Source organism: Danio rerio, chromosome 7 (genome assembly GCF_049306965.1).
Source record: "Danio rerio strain Tuebingen ecotype United States chromosome 7, GRCz12tu, whole genome shotgun sequence".
NCBI lineage: Eukaryota > Metazoa > Chordata > Actinopteri > Cypriniformes > Danionidae > Danio > Danio rerio.
The window spans coordinates 16,250,731-16,272,839 of NC_133182.1; the positions used below are offsets into that span (position 1 = coordinate 16,250,731).

Here is a 22,109-nt window from a genome sequence, read left to right on the forward strand (position 1 = left end):
CTAACCTAAACCCAATCATCCCAGTTATTAACGTCTACACCTTCCCCAAACCTAAACCCAATCATCCCAGTTATTAACGTCTACACCTTCCCCAAACCTTAACCCAATCATCCCAGTTATTAACGTCTACACCTTCCCCAAACCTAAACCCAATCATCCCAGTTATTAATGTCTACACCTTCCCCAAACCTAAACCCAATCATCCCATTTATTAACGTCTACACCTTCCCCAAACCTAAACCCAATCATCCCAGTTATTAATGTCTACACCTTCCTCAAACCTAAACCCAATCATCCCATTTATTAACGTCTACACCTTCCCCAACCCTAAACCCAACCATCACAGTTAATAACGTCTAAACTTTACCTAACCTAAACCCAATCATCCCAGTTATTAACGTCTACACCTTCCCCAAACCTAAACCCAATCATCCCAGTTATTAACGTCTACACCTTCCTCAAACCTAAACCCAATCATCCCATTTATTAACGTCTACACCTTCCCCAAACCTAAACCCAATCATCCCAGTTATTAACGTCTACACCTTCCCCAAACCTAAACCCAATTATCCCATTTATTAACGTCTACACCTTCCCCAACCCTAAACCCAACCATCACAGTTAATAACGTCTAAACTTTACCTAACCTAAACCCAATCATCCCAGTTAACGTCTACACCTTCCCCAAACCTAAACCCAATCATCCCAGTTATTAACGTCTACACCTTCCCCAAACCTAAACCCAATCATCCCAGTTATTAACGTCTACACCTTCCCCAAAGCTAAACCCAATCATCATAGTTATTAATGTCTACACCTACCCCAACCCCCAACCCACACAGTTATTAACATCTACACCTACCCCAACCTTAAACCCAACCATCACAGTTATTAACGTACAGCCGCGAGTTGCAGAGGCTTTCATACTTGACGCGCTTGCCATTGTACTGTTATTTGTAACCACAAGGGCCGACGCAGAGTAGGCTAACTGTCGTGACAAAACGAATGAAGTAGTCAGCGAGTGGAGTTGCATGGTGGAGTTGCAAAATAAATGAATATAATAATATGAAAGCATAATACATATGAAAACATTTGGTAAAAGAGTGTTCTGGTGAGTATTTCCATCATCTTGCCAACAACATCTCATTGTGACATCTCACATGGTTCAATGGGATCTCAATAACTGCAAGTTACTCCTCTCTAACATACTACAAGTCATCCCCCTTCATGTTACGCACTTATCTTGCAGTCCGCAGACAGATACACTTGCATTAACATGCATCACAGTGCGTTTTTGCTTTGTCATGTAGACAGAGAATTTTTTTTTTAAACAAAAGCTGGGAAAACCCCATTTGGCCTGTTACAAGTGGACATGGCCTGAATTTGATTACTGTGAATTTTTTTTTATATAACTTTTGGTTACTCACTGAGAAAATGTACACAAAGCAAAGGAGAAAGCTGTCAAAATGTGTCTTCTGTCAGATGGTAACACAAATCAGAAGTCCTCCCTATGCCCTCACCTTTCCACGCTCAGGTGTACTACAACGCTTCTGTCAGTTCCAGCAGAACGGACTGCAGTTAATTAAGCACATGAGTCCCTTAATATAATCAATTTTAATTAAACTGAATTTTAATCGGAGTGGGGGGAGACGGGGTGACGTCCGGCAAGGGAGGTTATTAGCGTGGCGTAATCCATGTGCTGTCAGTGCTGCTTCTCTCCTCTTTTTTTTCTTTCCCCCCATCCCCCTATCAATTCTCTCTATCCTTTTCTTCTTTTAGTTCGGATTTGTTGGTGCCTAATTAATATGGATAGGGCATTAAGCCTTTTGGACTCTGGTGACTCTCATTTCATGACTATTAATGATTTTAATGAACTGCACTAATAAGACAGTTTTTCTCCACCATGCTTTCGAGAGCGATCCGCCGTGTATTCAGAGAGGAATAGGGTTTATTGGAATGAAATGATCAGTATAAATCATTTTGTACACATACAGGGACATATATAAATACACAGCCTCCGGATGAAAAAATGCAGTTAGGAATTAAACAGTAATTTGATGAGATTCTACATAAGGAGATTTTAAATTGCACATTATTGTGGAGACCGGAGCTTGTTGGCACATGGGAAGTTGTCAAAAGGGATGTATCGAATAAAACCTGTTAAATTAGAGTAATTTGAATGTATTCTGTCCTCAAAAATCCATCACATATTTATAACCGCTGCTTGGCAGTAGACCAACACGGGCTCATTCTGAAAACGTAGCCCTATATAGGTTTCTAGAGATTGCAAATTATGTAGCCAGAGCTACGTATGGCTTCATTTCGTCTTTAAAACGAATGCTACCGGGTGGTATGATGCCGTACCTTTTATTCTTGCCAACCAGGTGACCGCTTACCTGCACATGGACGGCTTTCACACTGTTACCAGTTTGACCAGTTAACTTGACATGTACAGTATGTCGGCTGACATTAGTTGCAGAGCGGAGTTGACAGAGATGGGAGGGGGAGGGGCTCCAGTAAGGGGGTAAGACAGAAACAGAAGTCTAATAATAAAATTAAAAAGTAAATTACAGAATGAGGATGTGGTAAAATTAAAAATTTTAGTGAAAATCAGGCGAGGGCTTTTCTTTTTCTGGATTGCTTTTCAAAACACTACGGTTGTGTTAAGGGTAAGGGCTGGAAGGTAGAGATGCGCGGATGGCGGTTACAGCCGCGGAATCCGCGGATAAACCGCGGATCGGGCGGATGACGTGACGAAAAATAATATTTTAATTAAATTCGGGCGGGTGGTGGGCGGTTGTACTGTTTTTGTACACATAGCTGGCACACCAACGAAAAAGCCTAGGACTGACTTCACAGAATGATAGGAGGAATCGGATACACTAATTCTGGATGAAGTACAGAAGTATTCCTCTACAAACTTCTGTATAGACGGATCAGCAGAGGAAAATCTACTTTCCTTTTGGGAGAAATAAGGCCAGTCATTCCCACGTCTACAGCACCTTGCCAAGAAAATTTGGTTTTAAAATTTGGTCAAAAATGCTAGTGCGGATGGATGGCAGACGGATGATGAGTTTTTTGATGCGGTTGCGGATGAAATAATAGCCCATCCGCGCATCTCTACTGGAAGGGTCAGGTGCTTTTCAAAATGCACTATTGGTTGGGTTTTGGGAAGGAGGAGAATGGGGGGATCGCTCAATTGGTCAGTCAGTGAGTTAGTCAACAGCGGCCTCTGGTCTGCTACAGCGGCCTGGTGATCTGCGAGAAAAGAGATGCGCCATTGTACAAATCTACATTTGACAGTTTTGGCTACTTATCAGAAATATGGGAATTATCGGCCCGACAATGTTTAATTGGATGAACATTTTTTAGTTTTCTTACCCGGAGTATAAAAATACATATAAATACATTTAGATCATTTACTTAAATCATTACTATTGTTTTATATTTATTTTCTAAAAGGTGACAGTGTGGTATCATTTCATAAATAATTTGATTCATTTTAGTTTTAGATTTTTTCTTCAGTTTGTGTAATCAATTTTTTGTAATTACTATTATATATTTATTTAAGCTAAATGGAAATAAATATGAAAATGAATTATTTGTTGGCAACTTGCTGAAATAATTTAAAACTGTGCAAATAGAGATCGGGTAGTGGGTAGCATGATTTTTTCACTGCAAGAAGGTTGCTGGTTCGAGCCTCGGCTCGGTCAGTTGGTCCAAAAACATATGGTATAGGTGAATTAGGTAAGCTAAATTGTCCATAGTGTATGTGTGTAAATGAGAGTGTATGTATGTTTCCCAGTGTTTGGTTGCAGCTGGAAGGGCATCTGCTGTGTAAAATATTTGTTGGATAAGTTGGCGGTTCATTGCGCTGTAGCGTTTTTTTTTAGTTTACGCAATTTCATTTAACAAAAAAGTTTTGTTGCACTTTATTTATTTATTTATTTATTCATTCATTTTCTTTTCGGCTTAGTCCCTTTGTTAATCTGGGCTCGCCACAGCGGAATGAACCGCCAATTTATCTAGCATATGTTTTACGCATGCCCTTTCAGCCGCAACCTATCACAAGGAAGCATCCATACACACTCATACACTGCGGACAATTTAGCCTACCCAATTCACCTGTACCACACCTTTTGGACTTTTGGGAGAAACCAGAGCACCCGGAGGAAACCCATGCCAACACGGGAAGCACATGCAAACTCAACATGCAAACACAGAAACACCAACTGACCCAGCCGAGCCTCGAACCAGCGACCTTCTTGGTGGGAGGCGAATGTGCTACCCACTGTGCCACTATTTATTTATTTAGTTATTTATTTTTGTTACATGGTTTTAAAAACATGATTATGAAATGTTCCCTTGAGGTAAAAATATATCTAAAATGTCATTTTTGTATATTTTTTAATGTCAAATTTGGTTAGCTTTTTTTGTCACTGATATTATAAAAAGGTGGTGAAGTATGAGGACATTGCTGATGCGCAGTACTGTACTCAATTTCCTGTGAGGGTTAGTTTTAGGGGTAGGGTGGGGTAGGACAATAGAAAATACAGTTCGTACAGTAAAAAAAACAATGGAAACCTGTCTCCACAATTCACAAAAATGTGTGTGTGTGTGTGTGTGTGTGTGTGTGTGTGTGTGTGTGTGTGTGTGTGTGTGTGTGTGTGTGTGTGTGTGTGTGTGTGTGTGTGTGTGTGTGTGTGTGTGTGTGCGTGCGTGTGAGTGTGTGTGTGTGTGTGTGTGTGTGTGTCAAATTTATATAACTGGAAAACTTAAAAAATTAAGTGCTTTGACACTTTTTTTAACTATAAAATGTAATTTTCTCTCAAAATGAAGGTCGACGAATTGTACAGAAGCCAACAGGCGTTGCTAATGAAAAGAAACTCTTTAGCACAGAAAACCTTGATTTGAATAGCTGTAAAAACCGAACTGAAGAAGTGAAGACTCTTGATGTTTTTAATGAATAAACCTTTGCACCCTAATGCATGCTTGTCCATGAGGGAGTGAATGCTATAGTAGATGACTTCTGCTCTTCTTTCTCTTTAGTTGGGGGATATTTAGCCTTATCATTAAAAAAAAGTACAGAATAGCAAGTTATATCTTTCTGACCTGGGATTTGAGCAGTACACACTAATTTTAAAGTTACACGTGTTCTGATTTCCAAAGATGGGAAGAAGCAGCAACGCACATTAAAAGCTGAGTCAGTAAATGCACAAGTCTCTCTTTCTGAAATTTCACATTGAGTTTGAATTAAAGGCTGTGGATTTTCTTAATTTTGGTGTTAACAAAAGCAAACATCCACACAAAGACGGAGGGTCACAGCCCAGCGTTGTAGACCAAGGACGGCTACGAGTGGCTAGCTAACTCAAAATGTGACAGGGTCATACCTTTTGCTGAAATATTTAGAGCAACATTTGGCTTGGGTTAATTGGCTTATTGAATGAAATACAGCTTAATTATATTCACTATTGTGTGTTTTTGGAATTGGTTTTCACTGGGAGGTAAAGGGTTGATGACAACTGCAAGAAAAAAAAAACTTATTTGTGTGTCACGCTCTTGGAAAAAGCACTTAAAATCAAGCAAAAGCACATCATAGGTGAATCGAGTGCTTTCCTGCTCTTGACAACCTCTTTTCAAAAATGAGATGTAGTGTTTATATGGTTTACTTTCGGATGTGACAAACCTCAGTGCTAGCTTGAACATAATAATTTCTGGAAGAAATATTTACAGAAATAGAGACAAAATTACAGTGAGAAATGAAAAATGCTTAAAGTACTTTACAAACAAACAGACCATTTTAAATATATTTATGTATTTTAAATAATATTGTACATGTTAACATTAGTTGAAATAGTAGTTACCTTTAAAGGTGACCTATTATGCCCCTTTTACAATATTGTCCTTATGTTGTTTAGATGAAGTTTTGGCTAAAAATACCCTACGTGAATATTTTTTTGGTAACATTTTGCCTCTTTTAAGCTTTGATTCAAATGTAGTTGACTGTTGCTTTCAATACAAATGAGATTTGCTCTTTTTAAAAGAGGATGGAGCTAAAAACACCTATGCGTCAGCATAGCGGCAGATTCAAAAAAAGGTTACTGGTATTGTCACTCTCACGAAAAAAAATGAAGGTTTATTAAAGAGTTTACACTTAGGTGATGATTGATAATAAAGCTTGTTTGGCATGCTGTCCCGCGAGAGACCCTTGAGCCTATAAGATCCTTGAGCCCTGGGATCCCTCCCGTTGCATGCCGAGAGGGGAGTTTGAGCTCAGGTAGATCTCGATGACTTCCCCCTTGCTTATTGTAGCTAAGTGTCATATATAGATGCTGAGAAGAGGTGTACTCAGAGCTTGGCTAAAAATATTTTGGATTAATCGTTCATGGTGCTTGTTTTTGAACTGTGGGAGGAAACCGGAGGACCCGGGGAAAACCCACACGAGCATGGGGAGAATGAGCAAAACTCCACACAGACATGTCGCCTGGTTTGAAAGGGAATTAAACCAGGGGCATTTTTGCTGTGAGGCAACAGTGCCAATCACTGGCCACCGTGTTGTCGGTTTGAAAGAAGGTAAAGTAGGGTTGGGTGGGGGGATTTTTTCAAGACCAAGATATTGAGATGAGAAAACTCTTGTTATTTATAGTGAGTTAAGAATCGTCTGATAGTATAATTAGTCATGAGCTGATGCTGGAACAGCTGTGAACAATCATAAGCACGTGATTCTCTGGAAATTTGTTTATAAATAAACTTCACAAAGATAGCAGTAGCAGATAAAAACAGCATATACACTACAATAAAAACAACAATATAAAACAATAGTAACAACAGTAAAAATTTTCAAGAAAGAATCAATTTAATATAGACTGAAACCGCCATTAGGGAATGTTAAATGCACTCGAAAAAAAGATGAGTATTTAGCATTGATTTAAAAATAGATAGAGTAGGTGCTATTCTGATTTTTACTGGAAACTTATTCCATAGTTTCAGACCTATAACTGCAAAGGCTCTATTGCCCCTGCATTTGAGACGAGATCGAGGTATTTGCAATAGATGGCAGTCAGAATTTGATCTAAGCAATCGAGTTTGGGCCTTAATAGTGATCAGATAGGAAAGATACAATGGCGCTAGGTTATACAAAGTTTTATAAACAAAGAGTAAAATGTTATAATCTATTCGGAAATAAACCGGCAACCAATGTAGTGATCGCAATATTGGTGTGATATGGTCATATTTTAGGCTTCTCGTGAGCAAATGGGCAGCCACATTTTGGACCATTTAAGTTTCTATTGATAGTCTAGAAATAGAAGATAAGGGTGGACTAATATATCAAGTATTACAATAATCTAGTTGCGTGGAGGCGAAGCGATGGCGCAGTAGGTAGTGCTATTGCCTCACAGCAAGAAGGTTGCTGGTTCGAGCCTCGGCTGGGTCAGTTGGCATTTCTGTATGGAGTTTGCATGTTGCATGTTCTCTCAACGTTCGCATGGGTTTCCTCCAGGGGCTCCGGTTTCCGGCTGTGTTAAACATATGCTGAATAAGTTGGCAGTTCATTTCGCTTCGGCGACCCCAGATTAATAAAGAGACTGAGTCGAAAAGAAAATGAATGACTGATCGAATAATTGTGTGGAAATAAAGGCATAAATAGCCTGCATGCACTGTTTTAAAAACGTTTTAAATTTCTAAAACTCATTCTTGATCACATTTGATGATGATTGATGATCACAGAGCGCTGAACAGATCTTTTAATCCCAGTTGCTTTGCGCGACCTGTGGATTATGCGCGTTTCTATGGGGATATGTTAATACTCGGCTGTCAGTCAATTTGGTGGGCTGGGAAATGACACTACTACGTCACATTGCAGTCGGCCTCAAAATAGGATTTGGATCCTATTTTTAACGTTAGGAAATTAAAAAAGAGACTTACTGTTTTTTTAATCAACCCAGTATGACTGTAAACACACTATACCTATACACAGTTCTGTCCAAGCAGCTTACAAAAGTTATTTTCATCATAGGTACCCTTTAAGAGAAGTTTGGGGTTGGTAATATTTATTTTTTATATTTTATTATTATAAGTTTCTTCTGTTCACTAAGGCTGCAATTATTTGATCAAAACACAGTAAAATTGTAAAATTGTAAAATCAAAAACTAATACTTAAACCTTAAACAAACCTTTTGTTACCTGACAAACTGCTTTATGAATCAGATGGTTAGTAAATAGATTGTTTTCATCCCATCTGAGGATAAAACTATTGTGAACAGTAGTGAACTGGTATGTTATATGAGGACACAGACCAGGACATAAAGTCTGCACCTTGACTGCAGTATCAAAGTTGTCTCACAGCAATCATGACAGATGAGAATAAAACTGCAACTGTTCTCTCATCCTTGACTCCTTCATCTCCTCCCTCGGCTTCTCCACACCCGCCGCTGGCCTTGTGGGAAAATTTATTGCTGCGTTGCATCTGTTGCATTAAAGAGACATTGTTAAGCCGAATCACTTATCAGTATCAGCGTACGCATGTAGAAAAGCAAAAAAACATGACAGCCTCAGATGTATCATTCATGAAGTATTCATGCATAACAGCATTTGCATGGCACCCAGAATTTATTGCATGCGTTCAGATGAGCCCCTTTGAGTAAACATCACATAATCTAAAGCTTATGCAAAACGATGTGTATAAACAGCTAATGTTTGTTTCTCAGCTTGCTGTGTTCAAGATTCCAAATGATTAATGTATTTTTTTAATTCTTCTTTGCAGGAGTTTTCATAACATCGGGTGGTGAGACTGCTTTGAGGATTTGAGATTCTGCGCCAATTTTCTTTTCAGTTGGCAAGTGCACATTGGTGGGTATTTCTTTTTATTTTGTCAAACTGTCTGTCTTGTTATTTTGATAGAGAATGCAGATGTGTTCCTGTAAACCTTTGAATGAGTGTTTTTCTTTAAGGAGCTTTCATGCTTTCCCTTTGAATGAAAATGAAATTGGCAGTCAGTGTTACACCATTGAAGTAATTCCTACATTTTTGAAGTCATTGCAGGTTCCTCTGCCTGAGGTTTGAACTGGATATAATTGCTTGTAGACCTCTGCTGAATGACTGGTCAAGTGGAGGCGAGAAGTTCAGATCCTGGAGTCTGTCACATGAACGCTTTATACAGTGAGTATCTGAGGCACTTTACTGTATCTTAATAGAAAGCGAAATAAAAATATAAGATTTGTATTCACAGCTAGATATTTAGTAATGCATATTAAATAATGCTTCATTTAAAGGGATACTGTAGTTCACCCAAAACTGAAAATTCTGTCATCATGCACTCACTATTCACTTGTTTAAGTTTCTTTCTTCTGTTGAGAACAAGAACACACGCAAAAAAAAAAGATTGAAGAATGCTGGAGACCAGTAATAATTGACTTCTTGATTTTTTTGTTCCTACATTGTAAAACATATTTGTAAATGATCAGTTTTCGGTATTTTGTGATTCATGTTTTAATTATCTTATAGTTTATTTATACTTTTGAATTGTATTGTGTGACTTTCTGTGAGAAAAGTTTGAATAAGTGACTTTTATTAGCATTTAAAGTGATATCTTATTTGGGTTGGTGTTGTATATTATTGTACAAAAACCTTTTAGTGCCAGTACATTTTCTGTTACATTACAATGTTGGGGTTAAGGTTATGGTTAGTGTAAGTTGACATGTACTTGCAAATATTCTTATAGTCAGTTAAATGTCTGTTGATGGAACAGTATCAACTGATATTAAGCAGACAGTCTACTAATATTCAATTGGACCATCAAGTTACCAAATTATTTCTTATACATTCGATCAGAATAGACAAACTGAGGTAGAGCTAGGTAGAGTGTGCAAGAGTAAGAATTTTGAGAACATTCGGGGGAAAGTAGAAATAAGACATACAATGAAACGCAGCTACCTCTGCGATCCTGCTTTCTGTCTGAAACGCTCGTCAGATGATGAGCGCTGTGAGCTTGTTAAGAGAGGGCCTGTTCAAATAAAATAAATAAATACAAATCTCATTGAAAAGTAACAGCCGCTGATTCACAAACAGCAATTATTCAGTACATATGAAAAATGGTGACAAGATTAGTTTTATTGATTGTAAATTAAATTTGTTTACATTTTATTTCATTTATAATAAAATCTAATCACTAATCACAAAAATAGCTAATTAACTACATAGTTTATCAACTTGTTTTTTTATTTGTGAATTTATTGCATTAAATTTGACATTACCTCTTATTATTAAAATATAAAATATACTTTAAATACTTGTATATACTTTATATATATATATATATATATATATATATATATATATATATATATATATATATATATATATATATATATATATATATATATACTATCTACTGAATTGAATGCATTTGAAAGTCATGGGAATATTTGAAAAATCTCTGTAGGAATAACTAATCTCCTATAAGAATGATTAATAAGTTGCTAAGAATTTGTACTTTTTTTCTAATTAGGCAGCTTAAACTACAGTAATAAGTAACCTTTCCCCCAGCATAGTTCTCAGTCACAATAAAGGCTCATGTGAAAGACATATTCTTGCAGTTCAATGAAGATGCTACATTGTTACTTCTATTTTATTTTACTTTTTTTCACAAATTATCATTCATGACTGTGACATTCATTTCTTAAACTGAAAAGAAATCAAAGTCTCATTCAATGCCGCCTTGGGGTTAAGTGTGTTATTCAAGGGCATACAAGTAATTTCAGTTTTCGCAGTACATGGGTTTGTCAGTGTGGAACAAAATCTGAAATGTTTGTGCTCACACAGTGTAAACTGCTTCACCATTCTACCCTATATTCTGCATGTAATTCTGTGACTTGTCAATACATCACTCCCTCCCCCCACAGACTGCTCCTGAGTTTTGAGACTGATAAAACAAGACAAACAAACAAGACAGAAAAAGAGTCTTGCGTCTGCTGACATAAGAAACCATGTAGGATTCCTCTCTCTCTTGGAGAATATCAATTCATTACATTGTAATAAAAGACTCCAGCTCTTGTCAAACACACGAAATGCATCACATAAAAATGTTATTGGAATGTGTTTTTAGAATATATATACGTTTGAGAAGGTTTGTTCTTGTAATCATCCTGGACACATAACAACCACAGCAATATATAAAATGCACATGTGATAGTAGCTTGAGACGAAAGCCGGAGCTTGAGTTGGGGTCATAAATGTACGTTAATTTTAATAAGCAAATCTGTTTCTGTAACTATTATAACAGCTTTACTTTTTGTTGTACATTTGTCATCATAAAATGTACAACAAAATGTTAAAAATTCCTGTGATTAAGTTTCATTACTACTAAATATGTATTTATTATATTTTTTATATTATATTATATTGTTCATTCATTCATTTTCCTTTGGCTTTGTCCATTAATTTAATCAGGGGTCACCACAGTGGAATTATCCACCAAGTTATCCAGCATATTACGCAGTGAATGCCCTTCCAGCCACAACCCATTACTGGGAAACACCCGTACACACTCTTTCACACATGAAAACGTCACACAGAAATGCCAACTGACCCAGCCGTGACTTGAACCAGCGACCTTCTTGCTGCGAGGCAACAGTGCTAGCCACTGAACAATATATTATAATATAATATAATATAATATAATATAATATAATATAATATAATATAATATAATATAATATAATATAAAATAATATAATATAATATAATAGAAATTAATAAATTATATTATATTATGTTATATTATATTATAAGTATTGTATTATATTATATTATATTACATTACATTATATATTATATTATATTATATTATATTATATTATATTATATTATATTATATTATATTATATTATATTATATTTAATACCGTTATTATATTTAATATATTATTTTTTATTTATTCTATTTTTAATTAAATCACTGTTACTTTAAATAAGTAATTAATTATAAATGACTAATTGGATCATGGGGTGGCACGGTGGCGCAGTGGGTAGCACTGTTGCCTCACAGCAAGAAGGTCACTGGTTCAATAAATAAATTAATTACTTGACTAAATATAAAACAGTCGACATAAATCTCAATGCATTGACGACAGAACTCTTAATTCTATAAATTTGAGTCAAACTGGAAAATTAAGGAAAATTTTATTAAAAGTAACTCTAATTAAATCACATAGAAATGAAATTTAATCACTTTTTTTCTGCAGAAAAGTAATTTGATCACAGTAACAAGTTGCTTTGTAAGTATAACTCAACATGAATATTATACTTTTCTGTCACAATACCATGCTGTCAGCCAATGTTATGGTTAAACCATGGTAAATGTTAGTTTTTTTGTAGACTGAAATGTCTTTTAACTATTTCCACATCAGTTGATCAGAAAGATCCAGCTCTGAAAATTTGTCTTAAAACTATTTTAAATTGCATACCTACACTATGTGATTAGTATTGGAGAACTTAAGCAAAACTTGTCAGTATGGGCCCTTTTCACAAGACTGTTATGACGCGTTTAACGGTCATCAAAATCTTAAATCTTTGAAAGTTTTTAATATTTTTATAAAAAAAAAACATTTAAAAATGCATTTATGAATGTTTTGTGTCATCTTTGGGTCAAATTACAAAAAGAAAAAAAACTAATTGCTGTCTATGCAAGGTGTTTCTAATGCAGCATCTAAGGCGGAGAGTAAATATATATTTTGCTGTCGGTATCAGTCTCACACATTTTTTTTTCCTTTTTCTGAAGTCTTACACCATCGCAGATTTTTTCTTTTATTTTTTTAGCAAAAAGAATTGCAAGAAAAATAATCTGTTGTACTCTTAGATTCACAGCACTATAAGTTTACCCAACTGTGACGCTTCCCGCTACTGACAAACCTGGAAATGTGAAAAGGGTAGTATTTCAAAATACATAATGCCCACTATCCAAAATCTTCAATGACATCAAACACTATTATTACAACATCATTATTACCACGTGTAAATATTATTTCTTTTAAAAAGACATTACTGTTTAACTGCAGGTTACAATACAAAAAAAGATCCATAAATTTGCATTTTTTTGTATTTTGTGATTTATGTTTTTATATTTCCTCTTTTATTTTTGCTTATGAATTGCATTATGGGATCTTGATCTTTCCTCTGACAACTTTTAAACTTGAGAATTCAAAAAAGTGACTTTTATTAGCAATTTTAATAGTTGAAGTGATACGTTGTCTAGGTTGGTGTTGAATATCAGTGTTTCTCAACCACGCTCCTGGAGAACTACAACACTGCATGTTTTGGATGTCTGAAGCCTTTGTCTGATCCACCAATTACAGGTCTTTCAGTCTCTGCTAATAAGCTGATGATCTGAAACAGGTGTGTTTGGTAAGGGAACACTGAAAATGTGCCGAGCTGGTGATCCTCCAGGAACGTGGTTGAGAAACACTGTTGTACAATATGGTACAGAATAAGCTGAGAGTTCATTTTCTGTTATTTTGCACACTTGTTTCTCTATATATTATTTCCTATATTATTTTAAACTACTAAAATGTCAATAAAAGTCACTTTGTTAAACTAGAGTTGAAATCTCAAAATCAAAGTGAACAAACCAGAGATGCAATTCACAACTGTAAATAGACGGAAAACACAAAATATACAGAAACTGATAATTAACAGATATATGTTAATATACTGCCAGACTGTTACACAGCTCCTTTAAACTTATTTAAATTTTGATTGTAATGTAATAATGTGCACATTGTGAAGCGATAATTAACGATAATTATTGTGAAAAGCGCTGTACAGGTAAACTTGAATCGAACTGAATTGAATTGAACATGTCTGTGAGAGACTAGTGATGTGCTGTGTGAGCTATGACACTCACTCTGATTTCACAAGAGCTTTAATTCTCTCTTCATATCAAATGTTTATGTGAAGTAATCCACACTAAACCTGCATTTTTGGATGCAGAACCGGCTCTGAGCACTTAAAATGCTGCTGAACTCAGGTAAGCTCGTGCTAGAATGGTATTAAATCCATTTGTGCTCCATTCAAGCAATAAGCCCACTCAACCCAGCGCCAGCTCTCCCTGTGTGCTGAATTAGTGACGGCTGTGTTCTGGGCTTAATGCGGGCCAAACGGCATTTAGCTGAAAATGGAATGGAAATAGAAAATGCCAATGAGGTGAGACAGGGAGAAGCAGGGAAATCGCTAAACCTGCCTCTCGTGCTGCGGGGGAGAAATGCTATCGATTGGCTTTAAATTGTCTCCTGCCCAAGGAAAGAGTGTCAGGAGAGACAGCTGGAGGTGATGAGGTGCCAGTGTGTGACTGAGCTGACACTATGAATGATGCCTGAAGTATCGGATGCTGGGTTTGTTTAAAATGATGAACTACTATATAACTATATGGCTAGAGATGCAGTGTAGTACTGTAAACAATATCTGTTAATTAACAGTTTCCGGATTTTGTGATTCATAAGTGTTTTCCTTTTATTTATGGTTCTTAGTTGCATTATAGGACCTTGATCTCTGCTCTGTCTACTTGATGTCGAAAATTTAAAAGTGCTATATGTAATTTTTTGACTCTTCTAAAGCATACTGGCGAACAGTAGCAGCCTCCGAAATGAGAAGCAGATTCAAAGTTCCTCATCAGGTGGTTTTTAATTTACAAATAATATAAATATTATGAACTTAAACATTAGGTGAGCAGGTTACATTGTAACCCCGTGTCCTAACAACACGCTAGATGACGAGATATGCAGTGATAAGCAATTTGGCTGTTTGCACCAGACAAAACACGACAAATACAGACCTTCAGAAGCACAAAATAGTGCACACACTGCACTCCAGCGAAATGGTAAGGTTTTTAGGCAAGTTTATTTATATAGCACATTACATACACAGTGACAATTCAAGTGCTTTACATAAACAGGAATAAAAGAGACAAGTATAAGAAAATGAAAACAAATAATACAAATGATTTAAAAATATATAATCTAATTAATACAAATTAAACCTCTTTAACATCATTAAATGTACATGCTGAATCACTGAAATGTGTTGGCTTGCACTGAAGTTCCATTTCAAATGGATGTACAAATATTGCAAATAAATCAATTGAGTAGCAGGTTTTGGTTTAGGTGTAGTGTGTAATTTCTGAACTACTAAAAACTGAAAAATTAACTGCATTGGACAGATTTTGATTCTACTCCAGTCTGCCATTGTTTGTATAAACAGGCTGTTATTGCAGTTCAATATTGTTCTACTGGTAAAAGTTCATTTAAAAACTCATTTGGCAGATATGTTGAGATTGTTTATTACGTTTTTAAAATATTTTGAAAAATAAATGTTGTTTCATAATTGGCTGAATTGGTGAAACGGCTTAAAACTAAATAAAGAAAGCCTGTTTTATTAATTAAATAGCTCTAGGCCGAGCGCATGGTGGCTCAGGGGTTGGCACTGTTGCCTCATATAGCCAGAAGGTCGCTGGTTTGAGTCCCGGCTGGGCAAGTTGGCATTTCTGTGTGTAGTTTGCATATTCTCCTTGTGTTCATGTGGGTTTCGTTCAGGTGCTCCGGTTTCCCCCACAGTCCAAAGACATGCGCTATAGGCGAATTGGATGAACTAAATTGGCCATAGTGTGTGTGTGTGTGTGTGTGTGTGTGTGTGTGTGTGTGTGTGTGTGTGTGTGTGTGAATGAGTATGTAAGGGTGTTTCCCAATACTGGGTTGCAGCTGGAAGGGCATCCGCTGTGTAACACATATGCTGGAATAGTTGGTGGTTCATTCCGCTGTGCGACCTCTGAAATATAGAGACTAAGCTGAAGGAAAATTAAGTAAGTCTCTAGACCGATTTTAAAGTCTAATGCAATTAATTATTTAAAAAATAATTGAAGTAATGTTATGTTAATATAATAAATAATATAATAAATGTATTTCATTTTTGAATGGATAGAAGCTGTTTACTGTTTAAAGGGCACCTACTGTATGATAGAAATCAACTTTTGGAAGCTGTTTAAACAGGACTGTGTGTAGGTATAGTGTCCACAGTCATATTTGGGTGATATAAAGACAATAAGTCTATTTTCTAAATTTCCTGATGTTAAAATAAGTTCCAAATCCCTCCCATTTTGAGGCCGACCGCAACGTGACATAAGAGTGCGGTTTCCCCACCCACCAAATTGATTGACAGCTGCATATTAATATGTAACGAGTATAACATATCCACAAGACAGGACGTGCACATAGCAACTGGGATTAAAAGATCTGTTCAGCGCTCTGTGATCATCAATCATCATCAAATGTGGTCAAGAATGAGTTTTACAAGTTTAAAACGTTTCTAAAACAGTGCATGTTTGTAATAAAGAGAGTAAAACCGTAATTCATCACCACAGCCGCATGTCAGTACAATTATAAAAGAAGACGCAAAAACACAAAATGGCTACATTGAGCAGCTACATCTGAGCAGAAAATTCCAATATTTTGAAAGGGATAATAAATAATCTGATGGGTGTCAGAGACACAAAGGAATTATATTAAATTATACAAATATTAAAAATATTAGGAGTCAAATATATGCCCTTTAATATTTACAAAATAATAATAATATTAATAATAAATCAATATAAATAATAACTCTTTTTAAAACAAACAAACAAACAAACAAACAAAAAAGTTCCCACTGTGAAAACTTGACCTAATAGCAGCTATGTTATTAGTAGAGAACAGCAAATGTTACATACATAATGTAAATTTTTGTAACCAATAATTTAAGGTTTAAGCATTTGCATAAAATAAAATAAAAAATAAATCCATGTCACTTGTAGAAAATATGACAACTAGCCTCGGGCTCCACATCCTCATACTTACTACATTACATTTTCCATTCCCACCACATCTTCTTAATATCTCAAAAATCACAGCACTTCTCACAAGCACCGTTATTAGTATGAAATTGTCCGCGGTATAATTTTGAGATGCTGTGCTACAAACATGTTTACCGAACATAACATTGAGCTTCATCAAATGCATGATGTGCTTTCATCGCATCTTTGCTCTTTTGCCCTTAGGGTTCTCAGATGTGCTTCATTTGTGAGCCTAGCATCAGTAACAGCCCTGTGGACACCATCTCATCATCTGTGTCCATCCTGTTTGCCATTTCTGCCATCAGCATGACTCCAGAGATGCCTGCAGGACCCCCATCTGCCAGCTGTTTCCAGCCCAGGCCACAGAGCATCTTTTCTGGGGTAATCTTCTCCACCAGCCCCCCTTTTGATCCAGATGATAGAGTAAAACGAGGCCTGAAGCAGTGCTTGGAAATGAAGAGGACCTGAGCTCGAGCCTTGGGGGATTCCTGTAAGTTTGACAGTCATAGTACACTCTAAATGTCCAATGATTTACTGTGCATCCGGAAAGTATTCATAGCGATACACTTTTTCAATTTTTTATGTACTGTAACAGCCTTATTCCAAAATGGCTTAAATTAAAGAAATTTCCTCAATATTCTGCACACAATAGCCCATAATAACAATGTGAATTTTTTTTAATTGTTGCAATATTCTTAAATATAAAAAACCTGAAAAATCATATGTACATAAGTATTGCCAGCCTTTGCTCAATACTTTGTTGATGTGCCTTTGGCAGCAATTACAGCCTCAAGTCTTTTTGAAGCCACAAGCTTGGCACACCTGTCTTTGGGAATTTTTGCCCATTCCACTTTGCAGTACCTCTCAAGTTCCATCAGGTTGGATGGGAAGCAACGATGTAGAGCCATCTTCACATCTCTCTAGAGATGTTCAATAGGATTTAGGTCTGGGCTCTGGCTAGACCACTCAAGAACATTCACTGAGTTGTTGTGAAGCTACAAAACTGCCGTCACATCATCCAAGTGAATGCTGCACACTAGTAGTGGTGTGGATAGACCTGTGTGGGTGTATGGCTATACACAATAAATGCACTATATAAATACTAGTGGTGGGTTGTTATCAGCGTTAACGTGCTGCGTTAACGCGAGACTCTTATCGCGCAATAAAAAATATCACTGTTAATCTATTCTCAAAGTTGGGTTGGGAGCTGGGTCTATTCTACGCAAGCTATGACGACTTTCACCTTGATTTTTTCGCACGGATGTAAACCTGACTGGTTAGCCATCTGACAAAAAAGTGCCCTGGCATCAGCATGATGCCCTTCTGGATCTTTCACTTACTTCAAAGACATACTGACTACGTTTACATGGACATCTTTAATCTAGTTATTTGCCTTTATAGACAATAATAAAATTAAAGTGTTTACTTGAAGTCCTTTCATGTAAGAGTTTCCTGTAATTTTGGGTGACTTTAACTGCAGTTCGGCAGTTTCACTTTAACTCATGAACATTTCATTCATGCCCCCGTGACAAACTAGGGTATAAGAGGTAAATAGGGAGTAAGGACTGGTGAGTGTGTTATGGAATTTAATAAAGCACGCCAAATTGCAAAAACAAAAACTTCAGCATTTTGCGGTGTGTGTGTGTGTGTGTGTGTGTGTGTGTGTGTGTGTGTGGTCCTTTACTGACAGCCGTGTGTGGATCTTGCTGGAAAATATGGCGAAAAGTCACACATGAGGGTAATAGTTTGATTACAGTGTTTACTTCAATAATGCCACTAATATCTGCATACTCCACGTCTTAATTCCATTTCTGTTTAGTTCAGTTATGACTGTAGTCAAATTAAGGTGATCAAAAATTGATGTTTAGAGCTTATGTAGGCCTACAGTTCAAAATTCATGTTTAACTGAATAAACACAAGTACATCTTATTGAACATCATTTATTTTCATCACCAATTATCTTGGTAGAACAGTTTCTCAAGCAGTTTGTGATGCATTTTGGAAGCCGGAGCGGAGCCCCTGGTCTAATGCATCACCTGGCTTGAGAAACTCGTTCTCGAAGATTTATATTTAGTAATTATTTGGGTAGCACACATATTCTGAACGCCTTCGGCAGAATTCAAATGAGTCATTTTAAACTAGATTAATTCCAAGATTACAGTGAGATTAATCTAGATTTTAAAAAATTATCTTTGTTCACCTATTATAAATACACATTGTTACATTACTTCACTAACTATTAATACATAATAAAATGAGAAAACTAAATTCAAGTTTTTAAAACCAAAAGCAATTAAAAACCTATACCTATAGCCTAAAAACCTTGTTTTTGCATTCTGAAAATTGATTATCAGGCAGCTTCTAGTAATTTTGTCTATTAGTCTTCCATATTTTTGGTGGCTCTAGGGTGATTGATATGCCACTAGAAACATGAATTGCACAGAACAAAGGAAAACATGGACAACATTACACCCATGTTTTTATGTCAAACATCAGATCTTTCTGTGGAAATGAGAGTGGGATTATTTTTTCAGTTCGTACACTCAAAGGGAAATATTCATTAGCGCTGCTCTGGAAGTAGGCTGGCAGGATGGCAAATGTAGGTCATGAAACTACAATAAAATCTTTCCCACGGTGTCTCGATTTCTCCCTCCAAAAGCAGGTTGTGATAAAACCAGCATACACGTCCATTTCTAACAGCACAGATCATGTTCAGGCAAAGAATGAAGCTTATTGCATGTTATGTAATCCCATGGCAATTCTCGTGAATTTCTCAAGTACAGGTGTAACCCCGGTGCCCTGGACAAATTTTCTTAATCTGCCCTTACAGATCATGGCCACTGAATTGACTGTATCACTGTCTCTCCACTCTCTGTATAGCTGGTGGATGCGGCACAATGGTGGTGGTGTGGAGACACCACCCTTATGATTGTGAAGCGCTTTGGGTGTATGGCCATACACGATAAATGTGCTATATAAATACACATTACATTACATCATTTCAAAAGGTATGCTTTATTATTAAAGTATGCTAATTGACGTTTTCTTCCTTTTGTTCTTCTACCTTTTCTGTGTGATTCTTTCTCTCATTAGTCTATAGCCTTTTTTTGCTTGCACTCTACAAGTTTGAGTTTGTTAGTTGAGTTGAGTTGGTTAGCATCTCATGAATGCGTTTGTTATTTGTCATTCTTGGGAATTTTCCCCCATTTTTCTTTCTGCCTGAGTGAGTAGGCTAGATAGTTGGCTTAAAGTTAAAGTCGTAAAAATGTACTCCTTATATTTTTATGTGAATATAGTAGTTCTTGTTTTAAAGGATGTATCTGTACAGTCATTCATTTGTAAATATTTGTTTGCGCTCATAAACTTACATTGCTTACATTATCAGTGTCACTTTAGAGTGATCAAAACAGGAACAAAAACGGGTGTAGAATCCAAGTGGAGATTTTAATGGCTTATGTGCAGTGAAAGTGACAAAAATACAATAATCAAAGTAACAAACAAAACAAACAAATAAGGAACTCAAACAGATAAACTTGAACTAGACTTAAACAACTGAGACAAGATACTAGAGCAAGATCAGGAACACATACCAACGACGACAACAACCAACTGACAAACAGAGGATGAATGACTGAATTTATAGTCCAGGTATTCAACGGAGAACAGAGACAGCTGTGGTTGTAAATCAGTGTAAATGACAGACCGGGTGTGTGTGCGAAAGAATGTATGGAAATTTAGTTCTAAAGCCACTGTAGTCCGCTGGGGGTTGCTGGCGAACTACAGTGGCATCTGGTGGACAAACAGTCATGACAATCAGATGTCCTGTTCCATGGCAAAGCTAAATTTGTAAGGCATCCACAGACACACGCTTCAGCGAAAAATCGAAATAACTGCCCTAATCTGGTGTTGATGTGATTTAAGTAAAAATAACTGACTTCCTTTAGAGATGTCCCATCCCAGCAGACACACAAAGTAATTTTACATATAATATTATGTTAGATTTAGGTCACCAGCATCTAAGGACAATGTTATTTTGATGTCTAATAAAGACGTGAAATGACATTGATATTTTGTTGACTTTAGACTTTTCTGAAAAATTACTGCCAATTTCCCTCAAAGGGTTCATGTGTGAACAGGCCCTTTTTGAAAGTACTAATAAATTCATCCTGGCAATTTTCCAGAAAGAGAAGTTGTAACATTACCGGTAATTTGCCGGAATGCTGCTCTGTGTGAACACAGAAGATTGCAGGAAAGTGAAGTTCACATGAGACGTCTACTCCAGCCAATCAGAACGTTCAGACGCATTCACGTCCATGCTGTTTGGAAAAATATTAAAAGGCTTTTATTTTCATTGACACATTTAGCTGCTAGATGTAAGGATATTGTTTGTATGATCATTATTAATGTAATCTGTGTAAAAAAATTATTAATAAAATGCTTATGGTAAACCACTGTTTGTTTACTGGTAAATTTACTGGTGAAGTTGTTCCGGAAATTCATTCATTTATTCTATGGTTTCCGCTACATTCATTCTTCCATGGCGGGGCGCCACGCCAAAATTCATCCCGTGGCTACATTACAGCTTCTCATTCAAAACATTGATTTTTTTTAATAGCGGGTAATTATCGCACCAAAACGTATTAAAGGGTAAGTGAATTATAACAAACTTTTCTGTAAACGTAGTAGTGCTGTGCGTCATTTGTTTACCCCTATAAGGTGACGTGCTGACTGACAGGCGCGTGATGCATGAGGCCAGCAAACACTATGTATAGCCGTTTCACTTTACTTCAGGACGCGTTAATATCGCGCTGTGGGTTTATTAAGGAGACATTCATAAATATTCCTAGCAAATATAATAAATACTGGAGACATACTCGTTACATAAACGCACTAAATCGCACTTTAGCAGTGTTTATTTGAGAGTGCACAAGATCTGCACGCTCTTGAAGCGGCTTATATTTGAGGGGGCGTTCAAGAAGTTTTGTGCACAAGCAGAGGAAATCGGCGCGCAAGCAAAGAGATCCGCATGCTGTACGCTATTACATAAATGCAATCTCGACTTCTAATTCTGCACTCACATTTGTCATTGTAATGACGCCATAGGTAGATCTCTGTAAAAAAAAAAAAAAGGTCTGCCGCCATAGCTGGAAAAAATACTAGAGGAAACACTGAATTCATGAATTTTCTTGTCGGCTTAGTCCCTTTATTAATCTGGGGTTTAATTAAAAAAA

General features: G+C 36.4%; 1 long non-coding RNA gene across 6 annotated transcripts in view; it reads left to right on the forward strand.

The window, feature by feature from the left end:
- Positions 1-22,109, forward strand: part of LOC137496158 (uncharacterized) — a 98,157-nt gene that overhangs the window by 13,473 nt on the left and 62,575 nt on the right. For all 6 annotated transcript variants that reach the window (XR_012383202.1, XR_012383199.1, XR_012383198.1 and 3 more), the window contains exons 2-4: positions 8,765-8,850; positions 9,034-9,159; positions 17,083-17,368. This is a non-coding gene — a long non-coding RNA (uncharacterized lncRNA). The remainder of the gene's footprint in view (positions 1-8,764; positions 8,851-9,033; positions 9,160-17,082; positions 17,369-22,109) is intronic.